This window comes from Saccopteryx leptura, chromosome 4, assembly GCF_036850995.1.
Source record: "Saccopteryx leptura isolate mSacLep1 chromosome 4, mSacLep1_pri_phased_curated, whole genome shotgun sequence".
Classification (NCBI taxonomy): Eukaryota; Metazoa; Chordata; class Mammalia; order Chiroptera; family Emballonuridae; genus Saccopteryx; species Saccopteryx leptura.
Window position 1 is genome coordinate 37,225,158 of NC_089506.1, and position 16,490 is coordinate 37,241,647.

Here is a 16,490-nt window from a genome sequence, read left to right on the forward strand (position 1 = left end):
TGTTAATTTTTGCAGACCTGAAATAAAAGACCCTGCTACAGATCTTCAGAAACAGCCTCTCATGGAATGAGCTTTGAGAGTCCTTCCCTCCCTTTGTTCCTTCTTTCCTCCTTGAGAGAGAAGCACATGAAATACAAGTTTTTAAAAGCCATAAACCCTTGGGCCTACTCAGATCAAGGAGGAAGGAGGTGTGAATGGGAGTTTAGCTCATGAATGAAAAGGATGCTCCTCCACCCCCACCCCTCACAAAATGTGCATTCTCTGGTGCAGCAGGCAAGACAACAGATTTGTTTCCTCCCTGAGCAGACAGGGGCTTCACTAAAGAGCTGATGGGCACCGAGAGAGGCTCGGGGCGCTGTTCCTCCTTCTCAGACATGACCCCGCTGTTGGAGCGCATCAGGGTATACAGTTGGATAGAGCCAGAAAGCCTGTGAAAGGCCAAACCAAACAAAGCGCCAAAGGGACAGCAAGTGCTTCCACCCGAAGTGTACCTGTGGTTTGAACAGGCGTACTGTGAATCAGTCCCTCACGCTCTGCGCTCACATCTTGTTGGTGCAATGCAAGTTTCTGAGACTCGTGTAAGGAGGGATTGACTGCTGACTTCCACTTTCCTAGGGATGCCAGTGGCTCTAGCACCTGCCCTAGGAGGACACAGAAGCAGGAGGGCCCTAGTGGCTAAAACTTCCTAAAAAGACCCTAAGGATCAGAACGCATCTTGGAGTCAGTGTGTGTGTGGGGGGGGGGGCATCAGTTCACCCCTGATAGTCCACAGCTTACTTGAGAGCACAGCGACGTGGCTTTCTACCTTCATTTCACATGAAATTTAGTATTTTAAATTAAAAAAAAGAAATTCTCCATTCCAGACCTCAACCTTTGATTTATTTTGCTTTTCTATTTTTGTTCTGGCAAGCTGGGTTTTTTTTCCCCCCAGAGTATATATCTCTGAGCAGCTGTTGCTCCCTGTCATATTGAACTAATGCAATATTCTTCTGCTAAGTGCTCCCTTTCCAATCGGAATGCAATCAGGAATGTTACGTTTCGGGCTGTTGCATTTTCAGGTTGTTGTGGTACATCGCATGCCTGAGCCAGAACGTCTACATGAGAAATGCAATTCAAACCTGAAGAAAAAGTGGCTGCCCCTCAAAAATATGTTTTAAATCTACTAATTTTTAAATGGGATGGCATCCATCAGTTGCTGAACTAGTCTTGTCTATTTTTGAAATATATTTCCTAGCAGCCATTCTGTTCATGATATCAGATTGTCAACTGATTAGATATTTTTTGCCATAGTAAGTAGCTCACAATGGTAATGGGAAACAGTTCAATGAACTTTGATAAGAGAATGATCACAAGGATCTGACGAATGGAGCGTTTATTTGCTCATTTATGAAGTGGCTATGGAAGCTAGCCAGTGAAAATAAATCGAGTTATGCTACTAACTTCAGTAAATATATAAATGTGTCAAGAGCCTCCTTTTTGGGCCCCTGATATTTTGGTCCTGTTATAAGAAATTCCATTAGTATTAATAGCAGTTTTCAGGAAGAAAGAAACAATCATGAATTTAGATATAAACAGTAAATGATTAAGCAGGAAGGTGTCCTCACAGGCTGATATTCAAGCATTAGTTTGTTGATGTCTATCCATCCTAGAATGTGTTAAACAGTCCAGACGAGGTCCCCTGAATGTGATACTATTTCAGCCATTCTATGAAATGTATCTGGAGGAAAAGCACAAAAACTCCCAACATCAATTGATGGATATATAAACTAAAGTGACTGGCTTAGAATTCTAGAAACTTTAGCAATGTCTGCTTTCCCATACAAGATGTCTAACTTGCAAAAACATTTACAAATTTGCTTACAGTCATATTAAAATCTAGATAAGGTCCCTTATTTACCAGAGGATTTCTTTGCCTTCTTATCTGCTTTTGAGAAACCTTGTAATAAGATTTTTTTTTTCGGTCTATAGTGCTTTTCAATCAGTGTAGCTGACACCAGATCATTTTACCACAAGAGACATATCACACTTGCCCTGTATGAAAGTTGACCTAATTTAGTTAATCTTAGATTATTTATCCAGAATATCTTGTCTGTGAATATTTGAAAGTGTATGACCATATAGCCTTTCAGGAAAAAAAAGAAAAACAGAGAGCTGATGAGTGTCTCTCTAATTTTATAACATGATGAAGCAAATGAAGCCAAGAATAAGTTAACTGGGAACTTTGCTGACGTGTAGAATTTCCATACTGTTAGTCTGGGTGCCACATGCCTGGGTTTCCTCTTCTTTATGCCTTTTTTCCATGGGGGGGGGGGGGTGTCTTTTGCTCCAAGATGATTCTAAAAATGTAGAAGAGTAGAGTTGACAGTAAGTGGCTACATTCTGGCTGTTTTTTTGTTTGTTTGTTTTTTTCATTTTCTCAGTAAGTGCAATGATAGTACACATGAGTTATCAAAAAATAAATAAATAAACAACCTCATCGCATTAGTAAATATGCTATTTTATGAACCCAAAATGGGATTACTTTGGTTTCTAATGGGATATTGATGGTTCTTCAGCAAGATGCATGTTAAATTTTATTTTATTTTTATTAATAGATTTTAGAGAGAGAGGAAGGAAGGGAGAAAGAGGGAGAGAGAAAGAGGGAGAGAGAAAGAGAGAGAGAGATATCAATCTGCCCCTGCAAGTGCATCCTTGCATCTCAAGACAACACTAACCACCAGAGCTATCAGGCCAAAGAAATATATGCTAACTTTTAGTTATTTCCTTGGAAACACTTTAAAAAACAAAAACAAAAACAGGCAGTTTGATTAAAGTATAAAATATTTCTGTTATTCATTCATTCATTCATTTATTTTACTAACTAAACAGAAGCCTTGAATGACAACAGTGATATTTTCTAAGGAGTTAATATAAAAAATAAAACATTTCAATTAGCTTACCCACAAAACCTTGATCATTTCTCTTATTCTACAATATTTTCTTTTTCTTTTAAATTGAATTTAGCCAAAACTTGAACAGTAAATGGATATAATAGTAATGAGTTACAGGGAAGTTCCTTTAATGATAGAAAAAAATAACTTTATCAAAAGTTATGTATGAAATACTTCTAATTTATTGGCAAAATAAACTTTCCTCATAATTTTAGTGAATTTTTTTCATTAATTATATAACCCTCAACATAAATATATTAAAATAGAATGTGTGTATGTCAAATATATATGCATGCAAAATTTCTGTGTAGCAGTTATAGTGAATTTATTAAAAACAATATTCTTAGAGCAATCTCTCCTTGCCATCATCAAAAGATGAAATATAATTTCTAAGTTTTATACTTTTACTGCTAGAAATCTTATTTGTAAAATGTTATTGTATACTACTTTTAAATGTCTTTAAAACATAAAAGATTTACAAATATGTTTTATTGCAATCTCCTAGATCAAGGTACGACTTCATAGATTTCTAAAATTATGAGTCAATCATAGGGGAACTATATGAAAAAAGATCTATTCTTGCTTAGTAGAAAGCATTTTCCTGGGGTGTAAGTGCTTCCTCAAGCTTTTGTTTTGTTTTGTTTAGGGTTGTAGTGGTGGTGGGTGGTGCTGGTAACACCTTAGAGGAGATAAAATAAAGCAGAAATTACCAAAATGCTGGCCTGATATTTGACAATAACAGGAAAGGGGTTGTTTCAGCCCTCTGGAGACATTGTAGAGTGGGCTGTAGGAATTTACATATCACCATTAGCCAACATTTGTAGCAAGGGCCTTCAAAAGTTACTTGGGAGTTCATTTGAGATTGCTGACTGAGATCACAATTCCATAATTAGACAGAATTAAAGTTAAAATGGAAAGAAAATGAATCAAGAAATAAAATACAATGTGTAATGCCACCCTCCCACCACCATCACTACCACCATCCACACTCTTGCAAGAAAAGAAGCTTTGATAATATATATATTGTTACAAAAGCAACTTTAACACTGGGATGGGTCTGCATCCCCCCCCTGCTACACCACAGACTCAGCCTTTCCCACCATTTTTGCATTTCCTCTGCCATTTTTTGAAGGATCAGTGGGATAGTTTAAGGCTGCCCTGCTGAAAGACAAAGCAAGCCACAACTAGGAGCCACGTGGGTCCATTTAAATTTCCAGTAGCTGCATTTTTAAAACATAAAAAGAAGCAAGTGAAATTCATTTTGAGAATGTATTTTATTTTATCCAATACATCAAAAATATAATCATTTCAAACTGAAATCAATATTTTAAATGATCAAACAGATAACGTTATGTGCCTTCTTTCATTTCACACCGCATCTTGAATCCAGTGTGTGTTTTGTGCTCACAGCACTTCCCCATTCAGACTGGCCAGAGTTTAAGTGCTCAGTAGTCATATAGGGCTGGTGGCCACCATACCGGATAACAGAAGTCTACGTGGCAACCAAGGAAATATACTGGGAGAAACGACAAGCCTGAAAGTGTTGGATACAACATGATCACGCAGTTCATTGGCAAGCTCAACAGGAAGCTCTGAGAGCTCAGAAAAAAAGGATTCAGAAATAAACTGCCCTTGTCCTTTATCAACACCACTCTTTTGCTGTATTTGTTGAATTCCTGTCAGGATTTGTGCACAAATCCCTGTGTACGAAACAAGAGTATTCTTCCTAGTCTTTTGATGTCTTCTCCCATGAGGATCAGGTGCCCAGACACAAGCCAGCCCCAGTACTCAGCCAGTTTGTGACTTCAGGACCCCAGTGTGTGTGTGTGTGTGTGTGTGTGTGTGTGTGTGTGTGTGTGTGAATCATGCGTGGAAGTGAACTTGTGTGGCTCTGTGTAGAAGGCATCTGTGTGTGAGAGATTCCGGGAATTTGTGTGAATGTCTGCATAGTGCACGTGTCTGTAAGAGTGCATAAGGATGTGTGTGGCATGTGTGAGGATGAATGTGTGTGAGGAGAGGCACGGGCAAGACCAGGCTCACCAGGGCCCTGGCCCAACCCGCGTGGGCACTCTGGGGCTGCGGCTGAGAGGGAGACGCCCGCCTCGGCCTTTGAAACTTTCCCACAGCCCTCAGCTCCAGCCTCGGGAGGGCCTCCTCGGTGTTTCCGCACGTTTTGAAAACCCACAATGAAGTATTTGCTGGGAGAGTCCTTGGTGATCTAACCCCGGGAAACCTCCGTCTCTCGAGAACCGGTATCCTCCTTGGAGCCTCCGCACAGCCAGCACCTCCAGAAAGCCCACGTCTGTCTTCGGACCCAGCTCCAGCCAGTACTGGCTTTGCCCGCACAGGGGTGGGGGGCGCTGGAGAAGCTTTGCGGCCCAGACCCAGGCTGGAGGGTCGCAGACACGCAGACTTCGAGCAGCAACCGCAGAGTGGGACCTGTCACTCCCCAGAGCCTCGGGGCCCAAATCATACAATTCTCCAGGGCGTGTTCTGGTTCGATTCCTCCAAAGACGCCCGTACTGACGAAGAGCTTTCCCTTGCAGGGCGGTGATATTGGACTCCACCTTCACCCTTGCCCCGAGCCGAACAAGACACTCCCAGTGGGGCCTTTTACCCAGTTATTTACCTGCTCTCCTTGTTGTGTTTATAAAAACATTATCCGGCAGCAGTCCCCTTACAAACCCCACTCCCCCGCGCGATGAGGAACAGGAAGGGGCCTACGGGGCCGCGGGGCTCGCAGGGGGAGAACCGGGCCCTGCGCTGCTTGCAACTTCGACGCTAATTTTTCAGCTCCAGGCTAGGAATGAACTTGGTGGCTTTTTTCGTGTTGACTGCCTTTTCCTGGGAAAAAAAAATTCCAGCCCAGGGACGAGGTAGGGAGAGAATAGAGAACAGGGGAACTTGTAAAGAAGCAGAGGAAGGACACGTTAACACAGATCGGTGGGTCTGGGGGAGAACACGGGCTTGATGGGAGAGGAAAACCGCCTGCTCTGGAGCCCTGGGGCCTCCCGGGAGTCAGGACCGCGCAGCGCCGCCGGGTCTCGGCGGCCCGCGCGCCCAGCGGTTCGGGCGCCCGCAGGTGCGGTCCCGCAGGACCCAACTCCTCCCCCGCCCGCGCTCACCGCCCACCTCGCCCGCAGCGGCCGTGAGCTCCCGCCGCAATCCTCCTGTCTTCTTGTTTCTAGAAAAAACGAGATCACCCTGGAAGGTGTGTGTGGGGGGGGGGGGGGGGGGCGGTGGAGAAGAAGATTCCTCATCTCAGCAATCGGGAGGCCGATGACAGAAACCTCTAAGACACGTGTCACCACGGGCAGTTTAAGTTGGTGAGCTGTTTGCAACCGCGCTGCTGAGGAACGTTGTTGCCTGGTGTAAACTAACTTGGTTGCTTTGGGCGCACAATTGCTCTAACATGTATTGTTTTGAGTTCAGCTTAAACAAAAATTCAAAATCTCTCACTGGCGTTATTATGAAAGCAAAAGGTAGTGTGTTTGTTAAATTCACTCCACTTGTTAGCTGCCCTCAGTGAATTTAAACTTGCAAGCAACACAGAAGAGAAAACGAGAAAACCTCACATTTCAGAGTTGCTTGAGTCAGAGGTCCAAGCTCAGAACCCCAAGGACGGGTTTTTAAGTTTTCAAATCCGCCAGAAAGGAAATTAGGTATCAGCAGCGGTTGTCACTAGCAAAAATCCCGCCCCCTCCCCTTCCCTCCCAACAGAAGGGGATCAGGAGTTTGAAACTTGTCATGAAGAAGAGAAACCTTTGCCCAGAGGCTGCTAATGAATTCGGAGTGTATAGTTTTCAAAATCTGATGTTTTGCAATGATGACATTAGTGTGGCAACCGAGGGTCCGAGGCGACAAGTCTGCGCAGCTGCTCTGCGCTTTGAAATGCCCAAGACAATGGGCGCCAGTGTCCCCGGGCGCTTCGCCTCTCCACTCCATTTGCATAGTCTGTTCTGCCTGATTGACCAGCGGGTCTGTCGCAAGGATCAGCATTGTTCACAGATCACTTCAAGATGGCCGAGATGACAAGATTCAGGTGAGAGATGAAGTGGGATGATTCCAGAATGCCACAACAAAAAGCAGCTCTGGGAAACTCGGCAAGAGCTGGGGCAAAGCTGACTTCGGAGGGTGGATTTACTTGTTTGCTTTTAAAGACCCCATCAAATTGTTGGAGGGGAATACTGAAGACTTAAAGATTTTAACAGGAATTTACAATGCCCTATTTGGGGGGTAATTTGGGGTCCTTCTTTATCTAAAAATCCAGTAATTTTATGGCATTTATTTCGCTGTGTTCTTTCACTCATAGAAGTTTAAGTTATGGTGCCAAAAGGAAACAAATAGCTCCATTCTGTGGGGCCGAGTACAGTCACGAATCGAGACCGAGTTTGCTGTTTTTCAGAAACACTACTTTGCAAAGTTGCGGTGGTGATTCCCTTGGCTGGCGAATCTGAGCTGTGAAGTAAACGGAATCTAATAGTTTGGCTCTAAGTGACCGGCCACACACAGCACCAGGCTTCAGCAGTCAATCGCTTTATACCTCATTGCGCACAACGAAGTCACACGCGCAGAGAACCTCCACCGCACGGATTTCCACTTGACACTCATGTTTTGACTTCAGCTCAGAAAGACAGAATCTTTGCCATACAAGTGCCTTTTCCCCAGAGGCCTCAATTTCATCTGCCATCGTGTTTTACCCCTAAACACAGGAGCACCGTGGGGGATTGTGGCACGGGGACGAGTCTGCACCCCCAAGGTTTTTTCTCTTGGGGATTTCAATCACCGGGAGAGTAAATAGTGCCAATGATTTGCAAAGATGGGTTCCATGAGATAGGGATCTTGGGGGAGGGACCTAAGGCGGGAACAGGAGGGTGGGGTAGGGTTTGAAGCTCGAGGAAATCAGCCACGGGGAGGAAGCACCTTTCCTGTAGAGGAGGGGGGGGGGGAACTGTGGGGGTGTGCGGGGGGGAAGGGAATAGGAGCTTCCTCTCTCTCGGATCAAGAAACGGTCTGAAACTGGCAGGTCCTCAGCAGGCGTACCCGGAGGTGGCGTCACCATGTGCCGAGGGCCTGCTCGGGCCCAGCTAGACCCAGGATGCAACCGGCCCTCCTCCTCCTTCGGGCTCCTTCTTCTTTTCCCTCCGCCTCCTCTTCCCCTCCTCCTTTACCTCTCTCCGCCTTCGGCACCCCCGCACCACCCACCGGAGGAAAGCCAGTCTTGGGAAAGGCGCCCTGCAGCTTCACCGCTGGCACCAAACCCCGGGAACACCGGGTCCCGGGAAATAACCGGGCTGGCCCGAACCCGGCCCCTCAAGCGCGGGAGAAGCGTTTTCATGTCCCCACCCTTGTTCGCTATGAATTGCAGCGACGCTCATCTCGGGAATATAACGATTAATCCAACCGCAGGTTTCCAGATAAGTGATTGTGATGGAGATTGTTGGCGAGAAAATAGACAATTATCCGCTGTTAGCTTTACATAAAGATCGCATTAACTCAAATTAGTTATCAGACAAAAGAGCGTCGGCGTGAGCGCCGGGCCCGCCCGCGCCCTGCCCGCAAGGACCCCCAGGAGCAGCGGGGCTCAGCGCGCGGCTGGCAGGGCCAGAGGCGAGGGGGCGCGCGAGAGCGAGACCCAGGCCCGGCCCCACGCAGAGTCTCGAGTGCTGCGCTCGCCCGGAGGCGGTGCGGGGCTCCCAGGCAGACACCGGGTGCCCAAGGGGACCCCCCCGCCCCGCGCCAGCTCCGCCCCCACCCCGCCTCGCGTCCCTCCTACGCCCACCCCCTCCATCCCGCCGGGCAACCGTCCTTTCCCGCGCGCTCCCCGCAGCGCTGCCCTTCTGTTTTCGCCGCCCTCAGCGCCTGGTTTGCGTTCTTTGAGCCCGATCCCGAGACATCATTCATTTACTGCGAGCGGATCGGCCCTCCTCCCCCGCCACGGAATTAGACGGGCAGCGACAGTCCCCCGCCACGCCCAGCGCACTTCCAGAGGGCAGTCCTGTGACCTGCCGCCCCCGATCTCTGCGTCGGGTCGCCCTCCGTGGGAACTCACTGCCAGAAGGACGGATGGGAAAGGCGGGATGGAAGAGAGAAAAGGCACAGAGAGACACTCCGAGTGGACTGTCCGTGGCCGTGGGACCGGCGTGGACCTGGAGCCCCAGGATGGGGCGGGGTGGGCAGGGTAGTGCAGCCTGAACTTGGGGCGACCAAGTATTGCGCACTGTCCGCGCACCGGGTTGCCTTCCGCACTCTTTTTTCCCCCTGTGTCTCTACTGGTGTTGATACGGCCCATCAGAGCCCCGATTTCACTGACGCTCTCGGTGCAAATGCACAAACCTCCGTCCAGCGCCCCAGCCCGGCCGCAGGGCCGGTCCAGGTCTCCACTCCCACAGGCGCGCCCTGACTCTCCCGCGCGGGCCAGCCGCCCCAGCCCCGCTGAATAGGGCGGATAATGACCCCCGGTTCCCAAGGCAGGCTTTCTGCTGCCTGGTGAGCTTGGATTTGTGTGGTCCAAGCCTTTCCCAGCTTGTCCCATTCTGTCACCGGGATAAGGGGCTCCCTCGGCTCGTTTGCACCTGCGTCGCTTTTGGCTCCTTCAGGAATGCGCTGAAGCTTGTAATCAGCTTTGTGAAGCCATTGAGTGCACGGCTGAGTGAAACTTCCAAAGCTCGAGGAAAACTGGCCCGCTGAATAGGAGCCAGCATGGGGCTGCTCTCCAAGCCTCCGCGCTGCCAAATTCCAGCAGAGCCCCTCACAATCGCTCCGCGCGGGCTCCACCGTTTCCCCACACTGAGAAAAGTGAGAAAAGAAAAGCAAAAATACCAGTCACCGAGGTTAGTCGTTTGTTCCCAGATTAATGGCAAACGGCTCCTTGGCTCCTTCTCACTGCCCCCTCCCCCCCCAAAAAAACTTAGCTCACTAATTTAGAAAATAAGACATAGGGGAGAGGAGGGCTCACTCATTTAGGAAATAAGACATAGGGGAGAGGAGGCCTTTCCATCTCTGGTAGCTGGTTTCCCAGTCCAAGTCGCCAGCAAGACTCTTGCCTGGAGACTTCTTGTCCATCTCTAGGTGTGCACCCTGCCTGCGTGGAGGAGTCAGATGAAACCAAACCTGAAAATATGCCACATCGGCACTAGAGTAGGCCCTCGAAACCTTTCCTAGGAAACACAACAATAAACCAGTCCTATCCATTCTCTAGGTCACCCTCATCCCGTTCAGCAGGCCCCGTGTCCCCAGTTAACAGGTGACTTGGATTTCAGTGGATTTGGAGGAGGAGGATGCAGGGAAAGTAGAACTTCTACAAAAGTATAAGATGGTTTTGGTTTTTTCCTGGACAGATGACTTTAGAACTTGAGGTTCAGGAAGTTTGGAGCCGTGGCTGCCCCCTTATGGCAGGTGTACCTGGCAGGAATTCTAGGAAGATGGATGTTCTCTGAGCTACTACTTGCCTATGCAGAATCTAGGACCCTCAGACAAGCCCCTCCCAGGGCTTCTTACAGGCCCCTTTGTCCCTCTTACCCTATCAAGGTAAATGGAGGGAAGCAGGTTCTAGGCTGGCTTTCTCTTCACATAAAGAAATTCCTGGCGGCCAATAGAGCAGCCAGTTTGCAAAAGGCAAACTCATGCTCGTCAACATTAGACAAGACATACCAGCATCTTGTAATTGTCAGTTTGTCCAGGGCAGGGTTCTTTCTGGATGTGGGTACAGTTCACCATCTCAAGACAGTGCCTGGCCCATGGAAGACATGGAACACAGATTTGTTGAATGAATGGTATCCAATTTTTTTCTCTGAACCTGGAAGCTGGTCTGAAATAGAAAATCCTTTCTCCAGATTGTGCACAGGGCTCTCTTCTGAGAATCCTAATAGACATGACTTGGGGAAGAGAAAGTGACGGCAACATCATGATTGATGCATAAAAACTCTTTACAATCCTTCCTATCACGAATTTGAAGCCTTTCCTCTTCTGAGAGCACCACTACATCATTTTAAAGATTGGATCTGGATTTCCATTCCTTCTAGTAAACATCACTTCAGTTCTGCAGGGTTTTCTCTGGCCCTAGCACATTGCTTTTGTGGGTGCAACATAATGTCTGACTGCGGCTCTGTGCTAAAAGTAGTCTCCTGGTGGATGGAAAGGCTTAATAGGACTCTTTGAACACCTAATTTATTACAAAGCTCTGGGGAGAATAATATTAACAGGCAGAGGAAGGAGAGGAGAGCGCCCCCTGTGGATGCCGTGCAACAACAGTGTTTCATGAAACCAAGAGCGGGCAAAAATCATATTGATAGAAGAAGCTGTAACATCTGAAATGGCCTGTTTGAGTGAGGAAGAGATTGTACTCAAAAAGGTCAAGTGATAAGCCCAGAACCACTCAGGGGCATCATGACTGTTGTCAGTAATAATAATAATTTTTAAAAATGAGTGAATAGTTTATCCTGTTTTAAAACATCTCAAATAGTTCTGTTTAAGAGCAAAGGAGTTTTACTGTTCATACACTTCTGACCCAAAAGTGGCACATTGAGAGAATTTGGTGCTCAAAGAGAAGTTAAATCTCTCTCTGTGCCAGGGTTTTGTGTATTTATTCATAGGTGCTAAAATACTTTAAACATCCCAATATACTACCCAGTTTGATGTTTAAAGTTTAATTTTTTATTATAAAGTTTAATACTGTATGTTGTTTTCAGCAGTGTTTCTCCTTCCAACTACTCTCGGTAACAAGTCAGGAGAATATGCAGTAATTCAGAAATTAGTGAAATTTTCTTCTTGGTGGGGGCATTGGATTAAGAGGCTGGGAGAGTGTGAAACAAATCAACGTGTAATTGTATGATAAGGCTCTCACGAGGAATTTATTGGCCAAGTTGCTATTTCTATTCCTTCCTAATCTCGTTTAGCACATTCATTCTCTGCAATCTGTCTCCATAATCTTCTGTGGCAGAATGGCAGCCAATAGAAGCATGCATGTTTGGAGAGAAGAGAAAATATGCAGAAGCGTGATAAACTGATGCTAATTATCCATATTTAGGACACCGAGTGCAGAAGATCAAGGTTTACAAATAACAAACCAGAGCCAATGATGATGGCTTCCTCGTGTGGAATATGTTGGAGGGGACCAGATAAGGGTTTCACGGCAGGAGAGATTTACTGGTCAAAGGGTTCACCTTCCACTTTTCCACTTTTATATAGCAGTAAATTATTTAGGCTAAATGCACCAGAACATTACTCTTTTATTTGGCTATGTGCCATGACTTGCTCTTTCTTTGTGTCTTTTCAATGCAAATCCGTGTAGTGTAACATCAGTTGATAAGGGACAAATAATTGAAGTAATAGGTAATTCCCTTTAAATCGCACATATGGGATGGTGAAGTAATGCTCCCAAAAAACATGAGATGAGGTAAAGAGTAGAGGGCTGAAAGTGAAGGAATACCAGCCTCAGCTGTTCAATGACTTCTCTGCCAGATAACAAATGAATATACATATTCTATATGTATGTATGCATATGACTCTGTGGATTCCACAAACCACCAAGCTTGTGGTAAGAGGCAGGTGTGCATTTGAACATTAAGCCAATATGTCTGTTTTTCCTGTCTGGAATTCTTGTCATTAAAAAAATTTAAATCTTAAGATATTTTTTTTCTTCTGTCTACTGTCCCCACATCACCTCAAACTGACCTAATATTTAAAATTGGCTTTCAATCCTCTCCAAGACTTCTGGCTATGAGAATAGACATAAAGAGAATTCAGGCTGAGCTATCGTGTGGCATGGTTGAGGGGTCTGTGGCGGAGATTCTTTTGCATTATAACAATTGCCTTGTAGAGTTTCCAGAAAACAAGCATAAAGGTAATTCAGTATTTTGTTGCACATTTGTAAGTTCAACTTGAAATTTAAAATATTAACTAAATCCCATTTAATGGTACTTTTTCTTGTGACTCATCACCAGCTTTGGTATGAATTAGAAAACTGGTCTCCTTGCATCATCCTTTGAGAGGCTTCTCGAGTTTTCATTGGTAACTTTTTCAGTTGGTGATGGACAAGGCAATGGGAACCCTCTGTCAGATACACATTGCAATCTAGTATGAACTACTCATTGTTAGTATTTATTATAAGTACATAGCGTTTTAGAATAAAAAGAGCCATGCTGAAGTTTTAGGATATAACTTATAATTCCTACATAAAGAAGTATTAGGGAAGAACAGGTGATCCTTGGCACAGTTTTCTTCACCCTACAGTGGTCGGCGAACTCATCAGTCAACAGAGCCAAATATCAACAGTACAATGCCTGAAATTTCTTTTGAGAGCCAAATTTTTTAAACTTAAACTATATAGATAGGTACATTGTTATTAACTTAATTAGGTTACTCCTAAACTGGCCAAAGAGCCACATGTGGCTCGCAAGCCGCAGTTTGCCGACCACTGCCCTAGACTATATGGACAAGAAATTATCTACAGGTTACTACCACACACATGGACATTTTCTTTTCAACAAGGCTTAAGATGTCATTATTGTAAAATATATTTTTTATTTTACATGGCACTATAAAAGACAAGAGCCTGCCAATTATAATTGTAAGTTGTCACTAATGATAATGGTGTATTTAGATTCCAAAGATGATAAAACTAAAAATGTGTGTCTTAGAATCAAGGTAACACAATATGCTAGTTGTGTTATTGAATAATGAATCCATACCATTTTCCCAAAAGTGTTTTCAAAATATCCATTACTCCATAGAAAACAACTTTGCTTAAAATGAACAGATGTAAAATATAATCATGCTCATCATGAGTATGTTTCATTCACGACAGACTGCATATATGACTGTGATCCTATAAAATTATAATGCAGCTGAAAATTTCCTATTGCCTAGTGACTTTGTAGCTGTATTAGTCAATGCACACTCACGTTTGTGGTGACGCTGGTGTAAACAAACCTACTGCACTGCCAGTTGTATAAAAGTAACGCACATACAATTACAGTAGTAGACTAGAGCATCTAGGTTTATGTAAGTGCACTCTATGATGTTCATACAATGACAAAATCACCTAACAACTCATCTCTCAGAATGTATCCTCATCATTAAGAATTACAGGACTTGGCCTGACCTGTGGTGGCGCAGTGGGATAAAGCATCGACCTGGAATGCTGAGGTCGCCGGTTCGAAACCCTGGGCTTGCCTGGTCAAGGCACATATGGGAGTTGATGCTTCCTGCTCCTCCCCTTTCTCTCTCTCTCTCTCTCTTTCTCTCTCTCTCCTCTCTGAAAATTGAATAAATAAAATCTTAAAAAAAATAAAGTCATGGTGCACTTAAAAAAGAATTACAGGACTGCAATATATAGTCAACACATACAATACAAGCTCTACACAGATACATAGCTTAAAAACATAGAATTGACACCATTATTCATTCAATTCATTTAAAAATGAAAAAGAAAAAAAGACAAATATTTTTTCATCAGTAATAATCTAGCAATTGAGGGTAAAGATGTAGGTTGCTCACATTTCTAGCAATTAGCTAGTGTAGAGAAAGAACTCCAATTCTTTAATTTATTTGGTACATGCGAATTCCAAAAAAATAAATAAATACTCAACATGTAACACATACATGTTTGGCATCGGCAAAAGTGAAATGAATAATATAGGCTTGTTTAAGTGTGGTTTGGTTTTGATACCCCAGACTGGAGGTTGTTGATTTAGATAATTTGGTTCTCAGAATCAGCTTTTCTTTCTGAAGCACAGAATAATTTTTATCTAAGCAGGTAGTGATGTGATGGCAAACCTTTTTATAAAAACTGCCCACTTTTGCAGTGCTGGTCAACCTGGTCCTTCCTGCCCACTAATGGGTGTTCCAGCTTTCATGGTGGGCCAATCGTGGTGCCTTTTGGGTGCTCTGCTACGCCCACCATGAAAGCTGGAACGCCTACTAGTGGGCGGGAGGGACCAGGTTGACAAGCACTGCAAAAGTGGGCGGTTTTTATATATAAAAAGGTTCACCATCAAGGGAAAGTAGTGCCTAAATTCTTTACCTATATATGCTCTTTTCAATAAACCCCTCTTTCCTAATTGACAGTCATAACCAAACAACAGAAACTAGGCAGCATTATGAAGACATGATTAAATTCAGAGAAAGATCAACAATTATTTTTTTAAATTAAGTGTAAGGACCCAGTTACTACTTTCCAGTTGAAGCTAATTTTTAAATATTAACTTCTTTTTAAGATTAAAGTTAGGTCTAAACTGTGATGGCGCAGTGGATAAAGTGTCAATCTGGTAGGCTGAGGTTGCCGGTTCAAGACCCTGGGCTTGCCTGGTCAAGGCACCTGTGGGAGTTGATGCTTCCTGCTCCTTCCCTCTTTTGTCCCCACTCTAACTCTCTCTCCTCTTTAAAAATCAGTAAATAAATAATTAAAAAATAAGATTAAAGTCAGTGCTTTCTTTGAAAATTAGTTCATGTACTTGGACAGAGGTAGATTTTCACCCCACTAGAATATACCCTGGCAGAACGTGGAAAAGCAAATAGGCAGGACAAGTTACCCAACCAACAGACCTAGATTCTAGACACGGCTGCTGTCATGGCCAGGCCATGCTAAGTTGTGCTGTATGTTACATGTGAGTGCATGTGTGAATGTACGTGTGTGCCCAAACCTACACCCACACTCAAGTGGTGTCCACACTGTAGCAAGTCACAGCAGCCTGGCACTTTTTTCCTGGCAGAGCTAAGTACTGACTGAGCTGGGTTGGGGAGAAAACATGGAAGTATAGAGATGCCAGGGTAAGATGAAAGGAAGGTGGATAGAGTGCAACTCTTACTGTCTTTCTGGAGGCCAACTTTGTCTTTCCACATTGTAGCTGATGACACAATTTCCCTTCTTGGGGCTTTTTCTCTCTATAAAGTGAGTGATTACTTTGGTGTATGGCTCTGTTCTTTGCTCTTGTTTCTTCTCTTCAGATCGCCCGCCCCCCCCCCATACCAATGAACATCAAATATTTATTCAGTGCATGTAAACTTCTTTAAGCATTTCTGTCATAAATACCTAGTTCCCACTGAATCTTCAAATAACGCAGATAGATGTCTTTGTGTGCTCATCTCTCTGAGTCGCACCTCTGGAACACCTTCATGGAGGCATTTCAGCCTCTCTCAAACTGTCTCTGAGCTGGATTTCTTATCAGTGGGCAGTATATATTGAGGTATCTGGAATAAACACAGAACTCCAATTATTGTTTGCCTGTGAACTGGTTAGCAAGATGATTACAAGATACGGTAAATACGCTTGGCATGTTGCAACGTACTTTCAGCTCCAATGACTTCAAATAGCTTCTAAGTAAAACAAATAAACAGAATAATGGTGGGATTTATTTGGAACTATTCATTATGAGCCTACCTCAGACATGACATTTCCAATTATGTCTTAATTTTCTTTTTAGGAGCAGAAAGGGTTTTCATATCTTGACGTATTCATCACCTGGGCCCAAAGCAGTTATCTCTTCTGCTCATTCTAAGGCTCTGAGAGCTGATGGGATGCTCTGGGGTCTTTTGTGGATCCTGCATGGCTTGCCCTGG

At 44.5% G+C, this 16,490-nt stretch overlaps 1 long non-coding RNA gene across 2 annotated transcripts in view; it reads right to left on the reverse strand.

Moving 5' to 3' along the window:
• Positions 1 to 8,745: 8,745 nt before the first annotated feature.
• The window catches only part of LOC136404092 (uncharacterized), a 120,759-nt gene continuing 113,014 nt past the window's right edge, over positions 8,746 to 16,490 (reverse strand). For both annotated transcript variants that reach the window (XR_010751228.1, XR_010751229.1), the window contains exons 3-4: positions 15,964 to 16,121; positions 8,746 to 9,719 (exon numbers count right to left, since the gene is read on the reverse strand). This is a non-coding gene — a long non-coding RNA (uncharacterized lncRNA). The remainder of the gene's footprint in view (positions 9,720 to 15,963; positions 16,122 to 16,490) is intronic.